Source organism: Urtica dioica, chromosome 7 (assembly GCF_054948205.1).
Source record: "Urtica dioica subsp. dioica isolate 48M chromosome 7, U.dioica_male_clone48M_v1_H2, whole genome shotgun sequence".
Lineage (NCBI taxonomy): Eukaryota > Viridiplantae > Streptophyta > Magnoliopsida > Rosales > Urticaceae > Urtica > Urtica dioica.
In genome coordinates, this window is record NC_142762.1 from 25,367,021 (window position 1) to 25,388,044 (window position 21,024).

Below are 21,024 nucleotides of genomic sequence, written 5' to 3' on the forward strand. Positions count from 1 at the left end.
TTTATTATTTCAATTTTGTATTTTACTTTTACAGCCCTTTAAATATGGAAAAGCTTGTAATGCCTCTTCAGTGTATTCAATCAAACGAACCAAAGGGAGACCTCAAGCCATAGTCGGTGACTGAACTCAGAGCCTCGGCCGCCATCAACATACTCAGAGCAATATCCAAAATCGACCTCGACACAAAACTCAGAGCTGAATTAATATCAGAAAACATTCTGATGACCAAAGCTGAGCGATATGGACAACATGAGCAGTCCACCGATGGAACACCGGTGCCTCTACTGCATCAAGGTATACGAATCAGCATCGACAACGTCAGCAAGCGATGAAGAAGGAACGTCATCTCTGACCTCACCAGTCGACAAGAAGGAAGGCGACAAAAGAAAAGATAAGATGTGAAATCTTATCCCCAGTGTGGACCACACCACGATAAAAAGCATCTGCGTAAGATGTAAAACTACATATGAATTATTGTAAGGGTCCACACCCATTTATTTTTGTTGGCCACTTGTTTAGGCCTTTTTACTTTTTTTTGGATAAGCCAAGTTTGGCTTTTACTTTTTCGGAGGGACACTTGACCCTTCAATTATTTGATTCCAATCCCTCGCCTATATAAGCGAGTTCATTTCTCAGAGTTTGACACCGCTCTCTTGAACAAGCCAACTCAAGAAAAATAATCTCTGTAATATTTTCTTAATAAAAATACAAGTTTTGGCATTTAGCCACCCAGATCCTTGAGATCACCCAGAATTATACAAGAACAATATAGATTTGTAAATATCAATATCAATATAGAAAAAAGAAACTCTGAAGGATACCAGGAGAGTGCAGAAGCAACAAAGTACCAGGAGGGGAAAAAAGCTTCGAACCACATACCATAAGTATCTTGAGCCTCTGTTTTTCTACAATATTGATAGAAAGTATGTATGAAGACATAATGAAAGTTATACAAAAAATATGTGAAATAGACTTTGAATCAAATATGAACACAAACAGGATGTTCAAATCTGAATTACACTTAGTTAAACAACCCTTAGTGAGTAACTTAAAGGAACTCATTAAGACATACAAACTAACAAGAATCATTAGAGAAAAAGAAGAAGAAAACTTAGCATGAAAAATATACTTTATAACCAAAATGATGAAAGCTTTGGATAGAATTAAAGAAAATAATTTAGAACAAAACTAAATATATTTTCAAAAATATACAAGGTATCCTCTTGTATATTTTTGAAAATATATTTAGTTTTGTTCTAAATTAGATGGGCCGCTTTCTCCTTCATCCCAACATGCATAGATGGATTCGAAAGAAAGAAGAAAAAACTACTTATTTCAATTAATTAGTACAGGATGATGGTATTGTGAAGGATGAAGAGAAGCTGGTGGTGTCTTTAATATTTAATTTTTTTTTGAGACATTTTTAGTCTTGTTCTTACATTTTAGTTGACCCCTCTTTTTTTGTTCTTGTTTCATTGCCGTGTAGTCTTGTTTTTTCCCCCTTCAAATTCTCTCTCTCTCTCTCTCTTTTTTTTTTTTTTTTTTTTTTTTTTTTTTTTTTTTCAATTTGTTTTATGGGTTTCTCTACCCTTTATACACCCGTTGTATTGTAGTGTATATAAAATGATCTTCCATGCGCTAAAGAAAGATTTTTTTATTTCTGTCTCGCCCCGTCTTTTCTGACATAGCTCCGGTTAATATTTTTATTATTTCAATTTTGTATTTTACTTTTACAGCCCTTTAAATATGGAAAAGCTTGTAATGCCTCTTCAGTGTATTCAATGCTACTCTCTTGTTCCCATAAATATAAAATACATGATATACTTGAGTAAAATGGAAGAGCTAACAACTCAAGTAGTTCATTGATTCTCAAGTTTAGGAGTAGATTAGTTCTAATCTTCTCTTACTTTAAATTAGGGGTGTCATTTTTCTGAGTAATTTACATGTCTTACTTCTGATATAAATAGATAAGCCAGTATTATTATATATTGGTGAATGGGGCATTGCATTTGACGAGTTTTGATAAAACCTGCCACTCCAACTGGCACCATCGCATTGAACCCATATAAAATTGGGGAATTGCTCTAAATATGAGTAAAAAAAGGGTTTTGATTTTTTTGGACTTTTTTTTTTTAAAAGGACACAAATAGGACTTCATAATTAATTTGGATTTATGTAATTACCATTTTATTCCCGTGAACATTAAAATTTAAATAAGAAGTCACGAAATGTCACGAAAAAATCGGATTTTAGGCTGAAACGGGCCCACTTATTAAGCCCACTTTACACATAAACCCAATTCAATTTCCCACTTACCTTGCCTCCACGTCACCTTCCTCTTCATTTCTTCATTCACCGAGACAGTTTAACCAGAAGAGAGAGAGAGAGAGAGAGAGAGAGAGAGAGAGAGAGAGAGAGCGAAAAAAACCCGTTCAACTTCCCTTAACCAACACTCCAAAAACCGTCTCGATTTGTTTTTCAAACTCCATTATCTCACTCATTTCGTCACTCTCGTCCATTCTTCGCCCAAGAAATGAAGACAAAGAATAGTTCGCCGACCAAACGCCCCCCAAAAAGTTCCAAAACCTTACCCTAAAAAGAGGAGTCTTCCTCAATCATCGGCCGAAACTCCACGTCCACTGACGCATGCATCCTCGCGTCGGAGTCTGCACGTGGCTTTTGCCCCGGAGCCACCAACGCAAAACTCCCCGGCGAAGAAATGGTAGAAGGTTCTTGCGCCGCCGAAGAAGAAGAGGAAGGTGGTTCTTGAGTCGCCTTCAAATTCTGACTCTACATCCGAGATACCTCACAAGGTGAGATTTTTTTTACTTGCAATTGGTGGTTTCAGTTTTTTGGTTGCTTAATTTTTTATTTCTTTTGGGTTTGCATGTTAATTTTGTGTTGATTCTATGTTAGTTTGATGTTATTATGGATTCTGTGTGGATTTTGTGTTGATTATATGTGAATTTTGTGTAGATTCATGGGTTTGCATGTTATTGTTTGTTTGATGTAACTGTTAGTTTGACAAAAGTGTTCATTTTTTTATGTTATTGGGGATTATGTGTGTATTTTGTAAGAAAATTAGATTTTTCTAGGCTTGCTCATATTAGATGTAGGTTCTGTGAATTGTTTTGTGTCACACATTTCTGGGTATCGTGTCATGAAATTTAAGGGTTTCAGTGATAATAATTGTGTCACAAAATTTCTAGGTTTCGTGACACCTATGTCACGAAATTTCTGGGTATCGTGACAACTATGTCACAAATTTCTGAGTATCGTGACAACTATGTCACGAAATTTATGGGTATCATGACAACTATGTCACGAAATTTCTGGATATCGTTATAGTCAAGTCAAGTCACGATACCCAGAAATTTCGTGACATAGTTGTCACGATACCCTGAAATTCGTGACACAATTGTCACGAAACCCAAAAATTTCGTGACATAGGTGTCATGAAGTTCATAATTTCGTGATACAATCGTCACGAAACCCAGAAATTTTGTGACGCAATTGTCACTAAACGCAGAAATTTCGTGACACAAGTGTCACGAAACCCAGAAATTTCGTGACACAATTGTCACGAAACCCCCAGTGTTTATGTGTTTAATGTTCCAACTCATATGTGTTTAATGTTCTAACTTTTATGTGTTTAATGTTCTAATTTTTAAGGTTTCATACAAAGGATAAAAGAAGAAGAAATAGACTCAAGCTACTCGTTCAACTTCCATTGGAACTTGGACGCCTTCGAAAAGGAGACCGGCATGACCGCCAACCAAAAAGACTTATTCAAAAAGACGTGTTTTGGGCAGTTTCTGGACATGCCCTTGATAACAAAATCATCCAGAATAAGAAGTCATTTGGTATTGAGATCTGGTTATTATGATGGGGCCGGTCCATCGAACGAATCTCTGGTCATGGAGATTGATGGAAGACCCCGTGAGTTCACCAAAGAGCACTTTTGCCTTATCACATGGTTAAGATTCAGCGAAAACTACGCAGAGCAACCACGGTACGCTAATGTGGTTGATGGAGGGCTATAGAATGTCACCTTCTCTAATGGTGCTCTTGGCCGGAAAAAAGGGCCAACATTGGTGCAGTCCTTGAGACTAGCCAGGAATGGCCAGATGAGAGGAGGGTGAGACTACTCCTCCTCCACTTTCTGTACAATGTTCTCTTGGCGGCCGAGAAGACCGTCAACCTCCCATGCGATAGCTACATCAAGATGGTGGACGACCCGGTTGTTTTCAACAACTACCCCTGGGGAAACGTCGCCTGGGACTTCTTTCTGGATTCTATCAAGGGCTTTGTGAGCAAGACCAAGACCATCAAGGAGGGTAAGAACCCTTGATGCTTGAGAAAGATTAGGTTGTTAGTGTTTTGGTTTGAATTACTATGATGCATGCCTAGGCTAGAGATAGTTAGGTTGCCATAGAATCGTATGAATACTCTTGATATGAATGCATGTCATTGTTAGGGATTGAGATCGAGAGAAGATTTTCCTAATTTTGACATAGGTTGTTAGATGCTCAAGAGAGATTTAGCAATATTATTTTTGTGAGTATGGTTAGCAAAGAGTAGTGAGTTGATTATTGATTGTGCATCAAATTCGTGTATCCAAACCGTTGAATAAACCCGTGAAGCATTGGTCCTTAGCCTCTCTTTCTGCTTACAACCGTTATTTGAGTTTTTTTTATTATTTAATTGCGTTAGAACTTGTCAATATTTTGTGACATCTTTCCATCTCCTCTTTAGTTCAATACGTGCTAGTTGATCTGTTTGTTAATTAAGCTTGTTCCTCGTGGGATCGACACTCGTACTTAATTCACTATATTACTTGAGCGACACGTGCACTTGCGCGCGTAAAAAATGCAACAGCGATCAACCTCGAAAAGTGTCACATTGAATGATGGATAGACCCGAGCTTAACGCACGACGTGGCCCAGAAGATTGGAGTTCGCTAACCGCTCCCTCCTACTATAAGTACTCGGCCGATAGGCCCAAATACGTCACTACTACACAAATGACAATACACGATTGCACTATTTACTACATGTAGAATTTTAATAGTCATGAAAAGTTATTATGATTATCAAAACTTATGATGACTATCGAACTTTTTTTTTTTTTTTTTTTAACGATTGTCAACATTAATTGTCATTATAAATTTAAGTTAATTTTTTAAAGATTGTAATTATTTTAGTAATCGTAATAGTTTAGACCAATAGAAATAGACACATCATAATTAGTTTTTATTTATTTATTATTTTCTATGATTATGACAATGAAAATAGTCAATAAAATTTAATAATTGTAAGAACATGCGTTTATTTTAATAGACACATACGAAATTATGCTCTGTAACTTACTTAACAAAACTTATATGTAGATAAATTAACAACAATAATATAAGTTATTTTATCACTTAACAAAAATCAACAAAAATTTAAATATTGATACATTTAGTATCAAATGTGTCACAAAATCAACCAGCTTGTGATCAAATGTGTTACGAAATCAATCAGTTTGTGAACAATTTCGTATTAAATGTGTCAATTTTTTAATTTTGGTTGATTTTAATAATCGTCAAACAAATAGTATCATTGTCGTCAATTTCTGTATTAAAAACAAAATAGAAATTCAAAAAAGAAATGGGGAATTGACACAGATAATACCATATGAATGTCCCTTACCGAATATAGCCCAAAATGAAAAATTTGACAAAAGTAGTACTTTTGGTAGGTGAGAGAAATTAATTTTTCCCCATCTACCCTCAACCCTACCCTCCCTCTACTTACGTTTTTTTTCTTCTGAGAACCCATTGTGGCCGATTTTTTTTTTCTTTTCTTCTCCCTCGTTTGGGTCTGAGCTAGAGAAGTTGATGAAGCTTGCTTGACGAGACAGCCGGAATCTTGGTCGTCGACGGTAAGTTTCCTAGACCCATTTTAAACCCATTTTGCAATAATGGTAAACCCATTTTGCAATAATGCTAAACTCATATTAAACCCATTTTGCAATAATGTTTGAAGAAGTTTCCTGCAAATCCTAGGTTGTTCATCAAAACTTCAAGATCCAAGGTTCTTCTTCTTGCAAATCCAAGATCCAAAACTTCTACAAACATAAGTTGGTAAGTTCATCCTATTTTTAACATATAAGAACATGTTTAATTGTTTTGATTCATGTTGAAATAGGTTCCATTGTCTCTGAGTGTGATTTGTTTGTCAAAATGGTGTTTTTTTTGTTGAAATCCCGATTTTTCCAGGGTGTCACGAAGTGAATCCTGTTCGTGACACAGTGTCACGAAGTGGATCCATTTCGTGACACTTCCCGATTTTTCCAGGGTGTCACGAACTGGATTCACTTCGTGACACTAGTGTCACGAACTGGATGCACTTCGTGACACTAGTGTCACGAACTGGATGCACTTCGTGACACTAGTGTCACGAACTGGATGCACTTCGTGACACTAGTGTCACGAACTGGATGTTTTTCCATGTTAATAACCGTCTTTTAATACTCGTATCTAATACTGAGTGAACGTATACATGTATGGCGGAAATATGTTTATATGCTAAGCATAGCGGGAAGTGGGTAAAACCGGGCGTATATCAAGAGGGTGGTACTCTTACGCTTTTACTTCCTACCAAATTGAATTACCAAAGTTTGATGCAAAAATTGTATGCTCGGTTGAACGTGACCCCTGCAACGCATTCAATCAACGTCAAACATGAAGCTGACGGGCTCGTACCGCCAACCATAGACGACGAAGAAAGTTTGCGATGTTATTTGTACTTGAGGAAGAACGAACCGAACCGGACGAAGTTGAATATTGTACTTGAGATTAGTCCGGAGGCATTTTAGGATAAAAAAGCGGATGACGCGTCTTCTCCACGGGTTGGATCCACTCCAACAGCAAACACAAGCGAGAGTTGATTTGGTTGCAATCGAAGCAGGATCATTCCAAACATGCCGAGTCCTATATTCGAGGCACGTGAATGGGACGTACCAAGTCCGGAGGCTTTCAACAATGATACTGTTGGGTTGGATGACATGAATACTGTTAGCCAGACAACACCCCAACCCAGAAGGTCTCCACCACCAGTTATTTTGTCGATAGAGGCTCCACCACAGACTCAACACCAGGAAGAGCCTCCTCTTCCACCACAGCCGCCAACTCGATCACAAAGAAAAGAGAATGTATCGAGCCAAGAGAATGGGGGGTGTTCGGTTACGGCTCCCGAATCAAATACATGTGTCGAGAGTAACGATATTGAGGTGTTGGACATTTTATCTCCGGTAAGTGTAAAAAAAAGGATTATATGCAAACAAAGCGGCGTTGTTGAAGCATTTGCGGATGGATGCAGTCAATAATCATTATCGGTTCAAAACGAAGAACTCATCTCCGCTCAAACTTCATGTCATTTGTGCGGGTAAAAATTGTGATTGGGCGGTCTGGGCAGTGAAGCTAAAGAACACGGATTGTTTTGAAATTAGAAGGTAAAATTTCACGACCTAAAAACTGATTTTATTTGAAATTTCATTTCTCTTCATAGATGAATCAGTCCGTGACAGATCTATATCACGAAGTGAATCCACTCCTGACACGAGTGGATGCACTTCGTGACAGATATTTCAGGAAATGGATGCCCTTTTATTTTTAAAATGTTTTTGATCGTGTGTATGTGTTTATGGTTCAAGATATGATCCTAAGCACACTTAATCTGTGGAGGAAAGACAAAAAGGGCAACCGCAAGCTACTGCAGAGTTGGTTGGAGATAGGGTGAAACACAAATTTATTGATCCAACTGTACATAGTTGTACCCCAAAGGAGATTCAGAGTTACATGCGAACAGAGGTTGGAGTCAATATTTCATACAGAAAAGCATGTAGGGCAAAAGAATGTGCAATACAATCCTTGTATGGGACTGATGATGAGTCATATACCTCTCTTGCAAAATACAAGTACATGTTAGAGCAAAAGAATCCAGGTTCTCTCATCGACCTAAAAAATTACCGTCATAAATATTTCATGTACTTTTTCGTTTCTTTGGCTCCGTTCAGAGAGGGATGGAAGTATTGTCGGCATGTTGTAATTGTTGATGCAACCTTCTTGACAAACTATCACAAGGGCAGCATGTTTACGGCTTCCGCGATGGACGCAAATGAGCAAATATTCCCGCTTGCCTATGGTATTGGTGAGTCCGAAACTTCCAAGTCCTGGTTTTATTTCTTCAACAAACTTAAGGAAGCATTGGGGGAGAGGGATAACATGGTCATCGTATCCGACCGAAACACCGGAATCATTAACGCCGCGAAGAAAGTTTTTCCAAGAGCAGAACATGGTTTTTGCGCATACCACGTGAAGAATAACGTCAAGGCAAAATTCAAAAAACTTGGCAAGGAATTCAATTGGAAGTTCTACGGTGCAGCAAAAGCGTATACTATATTTGAATATCAAAAGTTTATGCGCATGTTGGACAAGGAAGACCCGTTGATACGTCCGTACCTTGTCAACGAAGTAGGAAATGAGAAGTGGGCACGTTGTTTTTTCAAGACATCAAGGTATACGATCATAACTTCAAACAACGCAGAGTCTTTGAATGCGTTAACTGTTAAAGCAAGATCATTTCCAATAGTGAATTGCCTTGATTGGTTGAGAGAGAGAATGCAAGTTTGGTTCTACCAACGACGAGAAAAGGCGGCATCAACTCAAAGTGTGTTTTCAATGGAATATCATACCTATATGTTAAAAAAACTTACTGTCTCGGCAAATATGCAGGTTATAGTGTGTTTTTAATTTTTAAATTCTGTCACGAAATGACCCGAGTCCGTGACACTTCTGTCACGGAGTGACTTCAGTTCGTGACACATGTGTCACGGAGTGAATCCACTTCGTGACACATCTGTCACGGACTCGGGTCATTTCGTGACACATGTGTCACAGACTGAGTGGTTATGTTTAAACTTTTTTTTGCTTATGTTTTAGGTCCGGCCTTCTGCAGTATACGAATTCGAGGTGTTAGACACAGAAGGAACACCATGGGCAGTGAACTTGATTGATAAGACGTGCTCGTGTCGAGAATTTCAAAATGATCTATTTGTATGTGCTCATGCCATTGCGGCTTGTCGCTTACGCAACCTACCAGTTGAGAGCTATTGTGCAGAGTACTACACGACCGAGTATTGGAAATTGGCGTATGCAGGGGTTATTCATCCTCAAGGAAGTGAATCGTCATGGACTTTTCCCGACGAAATCAAGCAGATCAAAGTAAATCCGCCTAACTTCTTAGGTCGTCCGGCGGGTAGACCTAAGAAGATAAGGATTCCCTCTCTTGGAGAATCTGATGCCCCACTTCGTAAATGTTCCCGTTGTGGAGGTGTAGGTCACAATAGAGCTACGTGTCGCAACCCAATTCCACCGGAAATGAGGGCTCCGGGGATGGGACATTGGTTTGGTTTGTAATTCGACACGTTTTATCATTGAATATCTAGAACTTCCTTGGTGTTTTGCTATGTATTACATTTTGAATGTTTTGAACTTTATTGGTATTGAGTTTATTGTTAAGAATGGTTTATAAAACAATCTTATTGTTAAGACGTGAACACAGTCCGTGACACATGTGTCACGAAGTGATCTCAGTCCGTGACACATCTGTCACGAAATGAGGTCAGTTTGTGATACATAAATTGATTTCGAAACAATACATACACTTTTAAACTAAGAAATTGATGTCAAGACAATACATAAAGTTCTAAGAATACATATATAAAGTTATAAACACATGCGTACAATCATAAACACATAATTTCAAGTTGTCTCAACATTGACATTTCCACGCGTGTGTAGTTTTAGCGCTCCGTGTCGGTATAATTCGGTGGTCATTTTCTGTCGATACATGTTCATGTCCTCCTGTTTCAAATCAGATAATGGAAGGCCGTGCGCCAAAAACTCGGCAGTCTTGATCATAAACATGCCACAATCATTTCTGAAGGAACAAAAAACGCATGCTTTAATTGATATGTGTCATTAAGAATGTAAAATTAAGAATTAAAATATTTACCCATTGTCTTGTTGTGGCATTTGATCGTAGTGGACGACCTTGAATATTTCTTCATTGGAGAGTAGAACGCCGGCGACATGCAGAACATATGGAAAAATGGTGGCCAAGTTTCTGAGTTCAGTGTCCACGAGCGTTTGGTGTCCACCGGTGGAACTCATGGAGTCGTACACCGTTATACACCTTGAACGCACGTTGACAACAAGAAGATACCAGTGTCCGCCATCTATTACAGGGATGAAGACATCATCGACCCCGTCCCATGGGTCCACCAGTTGCTCCGCTCCAGACTCTCCGGTAATGTGGTCGACGACACATTTTTTCAGTTTCTTCTTTAAGAATACACCCGGATCTTGGCTAGCATTGAACTGAGTGTAACTATCTCGGAGATACTTAAAGAAGACCGTGGACATGATGGTGAAGGAGTGACGTAACAAACCCGCCTTTTTCTTCTTCCGGAGGTAGTACATCGCGACGTCTACATGCTGCACGCCAAAAGAGAAACATAAGCACTAAATACCTCAGTCCGTGACACACGTGTCACCGAGTCAATTCACTTCGTGACACATGTGTCACAGAGTCAATTCAGTCCGTGACACATGTGTCACGGACTAAGTACACTTCAGGACACATGTGTCACGGAGTTAATTGACTCCGTGACAGTGGAGGTCGAGCTCATGCGGCCGAGCTCATGAGGCCGAGCGGAGGTCGACCTCATGAGGCCGAGCGGAGGTCGACCTCATGAGGCCGAGCGGAGGTCGACCTCATGAGGCCGAGCGGAGGTCGACCTCATGAGGCCGAGCGGAGGTCGAGCTCATGAGGCCGAGTAGAGGTCGGGCTCATGAGGTCGAGTGGAGGTCGAGCTCATGAGGTCGAGTGGAGGTCGAGCTCATGAGGCCGAGTGGAGGTCGACCTCATGAGTCCGAGTGGAAGTCGACCTCATGAGGCCGAGTAGAGGTCGGGCTCATGAGGCCGAGAGGAGGCCGAGCTCATGAGGCCGAGTGGAAGTCGAGCTCATGAGGCCGAGTGGAGGTCGAGCTCATGAGGTCGACCTCATGAGGCCGAGTGGAAGTCGAGCTCTCGAGGCCGTGTAGAGGTCGGGCTCATGAGGCCGAGTGGAGGTCGAGCTCATGAGGTCGAGTGGAGGTCGACCTCATGAGGCCGAGTGGAAGTCGAGCTCTTGAGGCCGAGTAGAGGTCGGGCTCATGAGGCCGAGTGGAGGCCGAGCTCATGAGGCCGAGTGGAAGTCGAGCTCATAAGGCCGAGTAGAGGTCGAGCTCATGAGTTCGAGTGGAGGTCGACCTCATGAGGCCGAGTGGAAGTCGAGCTCTTGAGGCCGAGTAGAGGTCGGGCTCATGAGGCCGAGTGGAGGCCGAGCTCATGAGGCCGACTGGAAGTCGAGCTCTTGAGGCCGAGTACAGGTCGGGCTCATGAGGCCGAGTGGAGGCCGAGCTCATGAGCTCGACCTCCACTCGGCCTCATGTGTCACGAAGTGAATTGACTCCGTGACACATCTGTCACGAAGTGAATCGACTCCGTGACACATCTGCCACGAAGTGAGCTGCAAAACAAGACATATTTTAAAAATTACTAACACACATTAATACCTGATCAGACAACCAACCGTCCTCGTGCCACATGTTGTAGAACAAGGTCTTCTGGTTGATAGCCATCTGTCCAAGTTCCATAGAAGGCGCTATGGTTTCTTCCTCCGGCTTATATTTTGGTTTGCCCTGAGATATGTTCTTGTGGCCCCTCTTCAAGCCGACTTGGAACCACAACTTCATGACGTCAACATCATCCTGGTCCGATCGTTTGGTTACCTCCGACAGCGGCAGTTCATCAGGAAGCACGTCCGGAGCATTCGTGAACCTCAGAAAAGGCAACGCCTTTTTGGAAGGAGTAAACCTATTGGGGCTGCGTCGTTGCCGGGTCAAATGTTTCTTGATATGTGAGTCTTCAATCAGGATATGGGGATTTGGTGTGTTCAAGTCATATATCTATCCAACAAGAGACATAGAGTTCAAGTTTATTGTTGAGTTCAACCATAAAATAATATTTCATAACAATTATATGCTTATTTGAGTTCAAGTTTATTGTTGAGTTCAACCGTAAAAGATAACAATTCATATGGTTATAAAGTCATGCTTCTAAACAAGTCAAGAATTAAGTTCAACCTTCAAATTAATGGAGGTACCTCTTGAACCCCATGTGTCCCTAACAACTCATACTCTTCCATAGCCTCTGCATTCATTTGGGCTTATAGACTGAGAGGCGAATCTTCATCACCCCAAGATTGTTGACCTTGTGTGTTTGCCACATCACTTTCGTCCTCCTGACCATTCAAAATCATTTAGTTCAACATGAGTGTAATCAAAATAACGAAATTCAGCGACTCCGTGACACTGTGTCACGCACGAAGTACACTCCGTGACACATCTGTCACAGAGTGAATCCACTCATCTCCGCATTTAAGATTTTAAACAACAAAATAATATGTCTATTGCATATCTTGTACCTCTTGTTGACTGGTTTGCTTCTTTTTCCCTTTCTCGACTTCGTTTTTCTTCTTCTTTTGGTTGCCATCCTTCTTCTTCTCCTCCGGTTTCTTGCTCTTCTTGGCGCCATCGTCCTTCTTCTTCTTGTCGTCTTTGTCCTGCTTATTTTTCTTGTCCCCGTCATCGTCCTTTTTCTTCTTGTCCTCGTTGTCTTTCTTCTTCTTCTCGTCTTCGTCGTCTTTCTTCTTCTTCTCTTCTTCGTCTTTCTTCTTCTTCTCCTCGTCTTCCTCTTTCTTCTTCTTCTCCTCTTCTTCTTTCTTCTTATTCTCTTCTTCTTCTCTCTGCTTCTTCTCTTCTTCTTCCTGCATTTTCTTCTCTTCTTCCTGCATTTTCTTCAGCTTCTCAACATATTCTTCTTCCTCTTTTTTTTTTCTTTTCTTTTTCCGCTTTCTTCTTTGCCATCTCTTCTTCCCACTTCTTCAATTTGGCCGCTTTCTCTTCGGCATTCTCCCGGCGCTTCTTTTCTAACTGCAACGCGTTTCTCCAGTTGTAGTACTGATCTAGTTCATCAAGAGCCACTCTGTAGCTCTTCACCGCGTCCAAAATTTCTTTTTTGAACTTCCTGTAGTCGTCTTGCATATAGCGGAAATGCTCGTGGAGATTTCCAACAGAATTTTCGACAGAGTCAAGCCGGGACTGTCCATGACCAGAAAAACAAAGTAAGCTGGTTGACGAATGAATCCACTCCGTGACACATCTGTCACGGAGTGAATCCACTCCGTGACACATCTGTCACGGAGTGAATCCACTCCGTGACACATCTGTCACGGAGTATGGTTATTTAAATTAAAATAGAAACCCAAAATTGTGTTACATCAATTGTCTGCGCTTGTGAATGGGACGGTTGTTGTGGTGGTGGTGCTTCTGGTTGTGGGGCGTCTTTTTTGGGTTTCTTCTCCGGACGTTTGTTATCCCCCGCTAGCGTCGTAGAAGGGGTTGCAATGCTTGAAGAAGTGTCGCCGATTCCGTGAAATTCAACCTATACGTGGGACAAGTTAACAAATGAGTGTGATCAATATTAGGTATGAATTAACCTACAAATTTATTATCTCATTGAAGTTGATTCCTCTCATGGCGGCATCCTAAACAAGTCCGATAGACTTCCACCGACACATTATTGGCCGAGCTGTGGTGGAGACTTTCTCACAAACCCCCATGTTCGTCAGGAAAGGAAGACACTCGTACCCCCAAACCTGAAGCGGCTCGACGAATCCGGGGAGATGGAGCTTCCTTTTTTTTTACCTTGCTCCATTGGCTCGCCACCCTTCTCCACAAACTTCGGGACTTTGCCGAGAAGGTAGTTCCACACCACGTTGCCCCATGGATGGCGACCGAATGTGTCCGTGTCCTCCACCGCCTTAATGAGCTCTAAGCACGGTGTCCTGTTCTTCGCATCGTCCGCCAGGAGGACATTCAAGACGAAGTAAATTTTCAGGTAATTTACCTGAACTTCTGGTTGACCAAGTTCCGACTCAAATACTTCCCCGGGAAGAATTTTTTGAAGAGGCTGTCATTAGAAACAACCCCCTCGAACTTGAATTCCTCGTAGTCATCGACGACTTTGAGGAATGTGATCTCCTGGAAGTCTCTCTTCGTGAACTCCCGGACTTGGCCTCCAATCTCAATTAAAAGCCCGTCAGTGGTTTCTCCGTTGAAGCTCCCGGTCCTCAACACCAAGTGGCTTATAATCGCCGATGACCGCATTATTTTGGGTTGCCCCACGAACTGCCCAAAACATGATTGGGCGAAACTAGCTTGCGTTTCGGCGCTGCTGCCGAGTAAGAGAGCCAGTAAATTTTCCAATCCCCCGTGGAAGTTAAAGGAAAATCCTTCAATGTTGGACTCCGGAATAAACCGTCTCCACTCCTACACATATGAGTCAATGACATTATTAGTGAAACCATTATGCTTGAGTTCGTGACAGATGTGTCACGGACTCACCCACTTCGTGACGGATGTGTCACAGACTCGCTGACTTCGTGACACATCTGTCACGAAGTCATCGAGTCCGTGACACATCTGTCACGAACCAGGATCAAAATGAGTTTCTGACACTCACCTTTCGGGAAATAACAGTGGTAGGACTCTCCAAGGCGGTCGCAACGCCCGAGGACTCAGCCTTGTTTTTTGGCTATATCAAACACAAAACAAAATCAAATAACCATACATTGCTCTAATTAAGTCACTTCATTTTTATTATTCTATACCTTCTTTATCTTTGTTGGTGCGACGACGAACGCGTCGTCATCGTTGGAACGCTTGGACGGCGAAATTATTTTCCTTTTCGAAGCCGTCCTAGGACTTCTTCGAACGCTTGAGGCCTCCTCGACCTTGGTTCCTTTAGACTTCGTCATTGAATATAAAACCTAAAACAAATCAAGTCACCAATTTTCAACAACAATCGCAATACCAGTTAACCATAACAACAATCTCACAAAAAATCGCAATACCAGTTAACCATAACAACAATCTCAAAAAAATCGCAACATTCATTATCAGATAACAACAATCTACACAATCATCTTAAATAAATCAACCATAACAACAATCTCAATGGAAAAAAGGAAAACGAGACTTACCTTGAGCGAGAAACCCTAAATCGCGATCGGGGGAGAGAGAGCGAGAAACTGAGATCTTGGGTTGAGCGAAATCGTGGGTTTGGTTGAGCGAAATTGTGGGCTGGGTTGAGCGTGGAGATTGAGCGACCGAGTAAGAATAAGAAGATGAAGATGGTGTGTGCCTTGAGCGAGAAACCCTAAATCGCGATCGGGGGAGAGAGAGCAAGAAACTGAGATCTTGGGTTGAGCGAAATCGTGGGTTTGGTTGAGCGAAATCGTGGGTGGGGTTGAGCGTGGAGGTTGAGCGACCGAGTGAGAAGAAGAAGATGAAGATGAAGAGGTGTGCAAGAGATAGAGCGAGAAGAGAGGCTAGAGAGCGAGGAGAGGCACGACAGAGAGAGAGAGAGAGAGAGAGAGAGAGAGAGAGAGAGAGAGAGCGCGAAGATGGGTTGGGTTGACCGAAATCGTGGGTTTGGTTGAGGTAAATCGTGGGTTGGGTTGAGCGTGTAGGTTGAGTGACCGAGTGAGAAGAAGAAGAAGAAGATGAAGAGGTGTGTGTGGAAAGTTTTGAGAAAAAAAGAGGGAAGCCTTTGGAATGATTTTTTTTCGTTTAAATGAGTTTTAAGGATATAATAGTCTTTACCCAGTGGTCTAGGTACTACATGCGTCAAATTTTTCATTTTGAGCTATATTTGATAAGGGATATGGTATTATTTGTGTCAATATCCCTAAAAGAAATCACAATCTCAAGTCTAAAACTACATTAAAAAACATTTGAACGAAATATTTCGCTCCCAAATTATTTTTGCGCCTACATCCCAGACCTACACCCACGCATCTCCTTCTCCCTCGCACCACCGCCACTACACTTCATGTATCTCACGGTGCAGTTGGTGTCTTTTCATTTTCTTTCCATATTAAACACGATTAACGAAAATTAGGTCTTTTTTTTTTTTTTTTTTTTTGTTTATGTGCAATAAGGTTTTAATTTTGTTTTTGTTCATTCCCGATTCTGAGTTTATTTTAATTTATTTTGGGTTTTTATATAATTGTTTTGCGTGAACTTGATTTGGGGGTTTTGCTTAGTTCCGTTTTCCTTTTGGTTGGTGCTGGAATTCTCTTGCCAACGATGCACTAGTTTGCTGACGACCTCCGACTCCGATCGTTGACGCTCTCGTCCTCTCTTACTTGATCGACCTGTGCACAATTCGCTCATCCCGTTTTTTTTTTCTCCTCTCCCGTCTCTGTCTCTTACATGCCGTTCGTTTCTCTTCCCTCTCTTTCCTTATTTTCTTTTTCGGCTTAGCACGATTAAAGAAGAGGTTGGTCATATTTTGTCTGTTTGGAGATTGAGGCTTTAAATTCTATATTTCTTCACAGCCGATTAGAGTTTACTCATTTTTCTTTTTATAAATATTACCAAATTAACTTGGTTTGTAGTTTCAAGGTTTAGTTTTTATAGTATGAAGAGATATCTTTTTCTTTTGAAACATTTGTTTGCATTGCGTTGTTTCTATTCGTAGATTTAATGAAATGGGTTTTTATTTTTTATTTTTTTCGGGTTTTCTTAGAGTTTAGGTGGAGAGTTGATTATGGGACTCTTGTCTCTCTGTCCAATTTTTTTTTTTTAAATGTTTATGATTATTGTGCAGATTAATTCTACAAGATTCCTTAAATGTTTATGATTATTATGCAGATTAATTCTACAAGAATTCTTTCTAAAGCACAAGGCAATACATGATCTTACTCGAGTAATCAAGATTATTATTGCTATAATGCCACAAGAGAACCGAGAGATATCAGATAGTAGATAGTAGATAGTAGATACATCAGATTTCACATCAGTGCTTGTAGTGACTTTGTTAATTTTAATGCTTGAAAACTATATAGCTATCCGACGCTGCCTTTTCGTTAAAGGTTGGTTGTTTCCAAAAAACTAAATGTCTGTTTGCTAGTGTCATTTTTCTGCTGTGACATTTATGTCTCTGTTGCAGATTGATCAGGACTCATGTGTGTTTGGAGATTAATTTGTTATCTATTTGGATGTTTGGTACTGTATTAATTTGATTGGTTGAATTTCTAATTCTTGTTTTGTGCGTCACCAGATTGTCCTTGTGTTTTGGGTTACAATGATCAAGAACTTTGAGGTTTGGTTATGCATCCTTTTTTTTTCCTACATACCTACAAACCTAAGTGAATTATTTTTAATGATACTTACGTTTTTCAGAAGTGGCAGATATATTTAGAGAAATTTGATTATTAGAAGCCACAATTCAGCCTTGCTTGTTTTACTTGTTAGTTTCTTAGTTTGTTCCGATGCGAGATGTTCAAAGTGAGTCGTTAATTATTAGTCCCAACCCTTTTTTGTTTGTTTCAGATTATAGACCCATCTAAAAAAAATATACATAATGTTTTTTAGCAGGTGAATAGGTGGACAAATATCAGTGGGTTAAGCACTTTTGGAAGAGCTTCGTGGGCTGATTTATAGTTTCTTCTGCAGTAGACATATAAGGATTTTCAAACCCCTTGCGATTTCTCGTCATTCTTTTTTACGGAGCTAAAAGATAATCTTGTATCTACTTTTTGTACATGTAGCAAAATGCGAGTGTCAGACTACACTGCTGAAATCTTGTATAAATTTTAGTTAAGCATAATATTTTTTATGTCGTTTCGAGTTTTCTAATTTCTAGAAATTCGATATGCCGACGAAAAACGAAAGAGAAAAATATGGAAAATGACAAGTGAAATGTCATTTTCGATAGAAAATCGGCATGCCGATGAAAAATCGAATAGAAATAATATTTCAAAATAAACTAATATATATATTCCAAATTTAAAACACTTGAAATCATACTTATGAAACATAAATATTTCATACTTAAATCCACATTACAAAATGTATCAAAGTAGAGAATAATAAGTGTTAAATTCACACCATAACATTGCAAACTATTATCAAATAAAGATATTTGATACATAATAATAATAATAATAATAAAAAAAACATCATAGAGGATTTATATATAACATTTTAATATTATGGCTGCAAGCCTAAGTAAAAGATTGTAATAAGACTTGTAATATATATATATATATATATATATATATATATATATATATATAATGAGGTTGTAGAACTCTAGTGACACACAGACATACACATAAAGGCACATGCCTACTGCCTACTGCCTACAACCAATCACAAATGAAATTGTGAAAGGACTATGATTAAAAAAAGAAGCAAATATCAATATATATATATATATATATATAAATATATGTATATATTATTTCAAAAAGCCTTTTATCAATATATATAGTACTATGATTGTTCTTTTATTAATTATATATAAGCAAACACTTTTTGAAAAGTGGGCCATGCCTCTCTCAATCTCTCTCTCCTCTTTCATCTTCTTCTTCCTTCTTCTGCTTCTTCACCGCCATTTTTTACAAACCTGAATGTCCAGCGAAATAGATCCTTGGAGAAACTGAGGGACGTTTCATCGCTAGAATGGCTCGTGCGACAATCGTCAGACATGCGCTGTTTTGTCCGATTTTTCTCGAATGTCGGCGACTTTAATCAAGTTTTACTCTTTAATGACAATAAAAACGATCGGTCGTCGTTTGACAAAATGGCTGGTCGTTGTTTGACAAAACAACTTGTCGTTTCGGTGAAATCCTAACAACATAAAGTGAAAAAACGACATTTTAGCTTTCGCTAGTCGTTTTTTGTCCAGCACAGGCGCCGCCGCTGAATTCCGACGAAATTCGTCGTCATTTAAGACACTGGTTAAGTAGATTGATAATTTATAATAGTATAATATACAATTATGTATTTGTTTACTAAATATACATATATACAGTTATGTATTTTATTTGTATTAGTGAATCACATATTGTTTGCAGTTTTAATAATTGTCTTTAATTGTAATTAATAAATTAATTAAATGGAAATTAAATTTAAAATATAAATAAAATATTCATAAATAGCTTTCCATGACCGTTAAATTCAAGTTTTTATGACTGTTAGGGGTGTTCATGAGAACCGACAAACCAAACAACCCGATCACCCAAACCAAATTGCACTCTTTTCTAACCCGCCCCTTATAACCCGACAAATTTTAGGTTGAAACCAACCCAACCCGCAAGTGTTTCGGGTTGGTTTGGTTTTTGATCGTCATGAGATTGGGTTGAACCAAACCAACCCGATCCCGTTGAAATAAAATAAAAATTTCTAAGAAAATGAAAAATGTTATCAATGTAAAATAAAAAAAATACAACATATGCTTTACGGTTTTAAAATAAAAATATAAATGCATTTTTAAATTAATTAATTATTTTGTAGGTGTATCTTTATGCTCACGGCAGTTGACAAATAGATAATATAAGTAGTCTCAATATGATCATAAATACTTACTTATATATTTGTTTCAACAACTCATTTTTTTTTTTATTATTTTACAGATTTTTCACGAGGTCTAGATTTTTATAGAGTGTGAAATTTGAGATGAGACATAATTTATTTATTCTTAGTATTTGCCTGGTTTTTTTTTTTTTTTTTTTTTTTTTTTTTTTATGAATTTGATTCAACGATTCTATTTTGTACCTTTGTTATGACAAATTAACCCGAACAACCCGACTTAAACCACCCCAAATAAATCAAACCAAACCAACCCGATTAATATCGGTTCGGATTGGTTTGGTTTCAATACCATAAACGGTTTGGGTTGGGTTATAAAAATGACAAACCGAAGATTTCGGATCGGGTTCATGAAATGTACAAACCCGAATAACCCAACCCGATGTACATGCCTAGTCAATAGTAGTCATTAAAAATATATGACAATGTTAATGACATATTTGAGGACTCCTAATTAATAGATTCTATGACTGTCAACAATTTTTAATGAATGCGGCTTCTATGACTATGTAGCAATAGTCATCTTATGTATTTTATGACTATTCAAGATAGTCGTTAATCGTCAATTTTTTAGTAGTGTACGCACATTACATCCGTTTATTATTTTACTTTTTCTTTGCTACTGTTTTCTTGTAATCATTGCGATAAACCTCCTAATACAAAAGACCAATTTCTTCCCTGCCTGTGTTATTTCGGAATTTTACTTTTTTTTGTTCATACGTTGGAATTGAGTTCAAGCTAATTACGGAAATATGATGCCCAATACAAATTCAAATCGACAAAATTTCATCATAAATTGTCGAGACTATTTTGGTGTGATTCTTCACGGCAACAACGATGAGGTTGTTCCTCCGCGTGAAAAACAATGAAAAGAAGATATGTCAAAATGACATGCTAAAAAATGTGAGAAAGATGGCCACAAAAAGATCACCTGTTTCAGAAGACAACAAGAACATGAGGTATAATTTACACAATATAAAAAATAAGACCATTTGATTTATCACTTTCTTAATCTATAAACGTATTGAGCATTTGCAGAGACAAGAGAGAGAAAGCACAAGAGAAAGCACCTAAGGAGATCAAGCATCATTACGAACTAATCAAGGTTCTTAGACTTCACAAGCAAGGCAGCCAGTCACAGTTAAGGGTAAGCGAGACCATATGAACCTTGCTATTCATGTCTGTCTGTTGTCTAATTCAAGTTCATTATTGAATTTGCCTAGGGGGTCTTTAGAGAGTGAATGTGTTTATCACGACAAAGATGAAGCCTTCTTTTTGTCCTTATATTTTCAATGCTTTTGGTTGGGGTTTAGACTATGTACAACCCCACAAACTTTCAAATCTGTGTAAAAGGCTGAACATATGTACTCTGTACTTAGTAACTATTTTGGATGTGTATTGTGTATCTATTTTGAACTTCAAAGATGGAT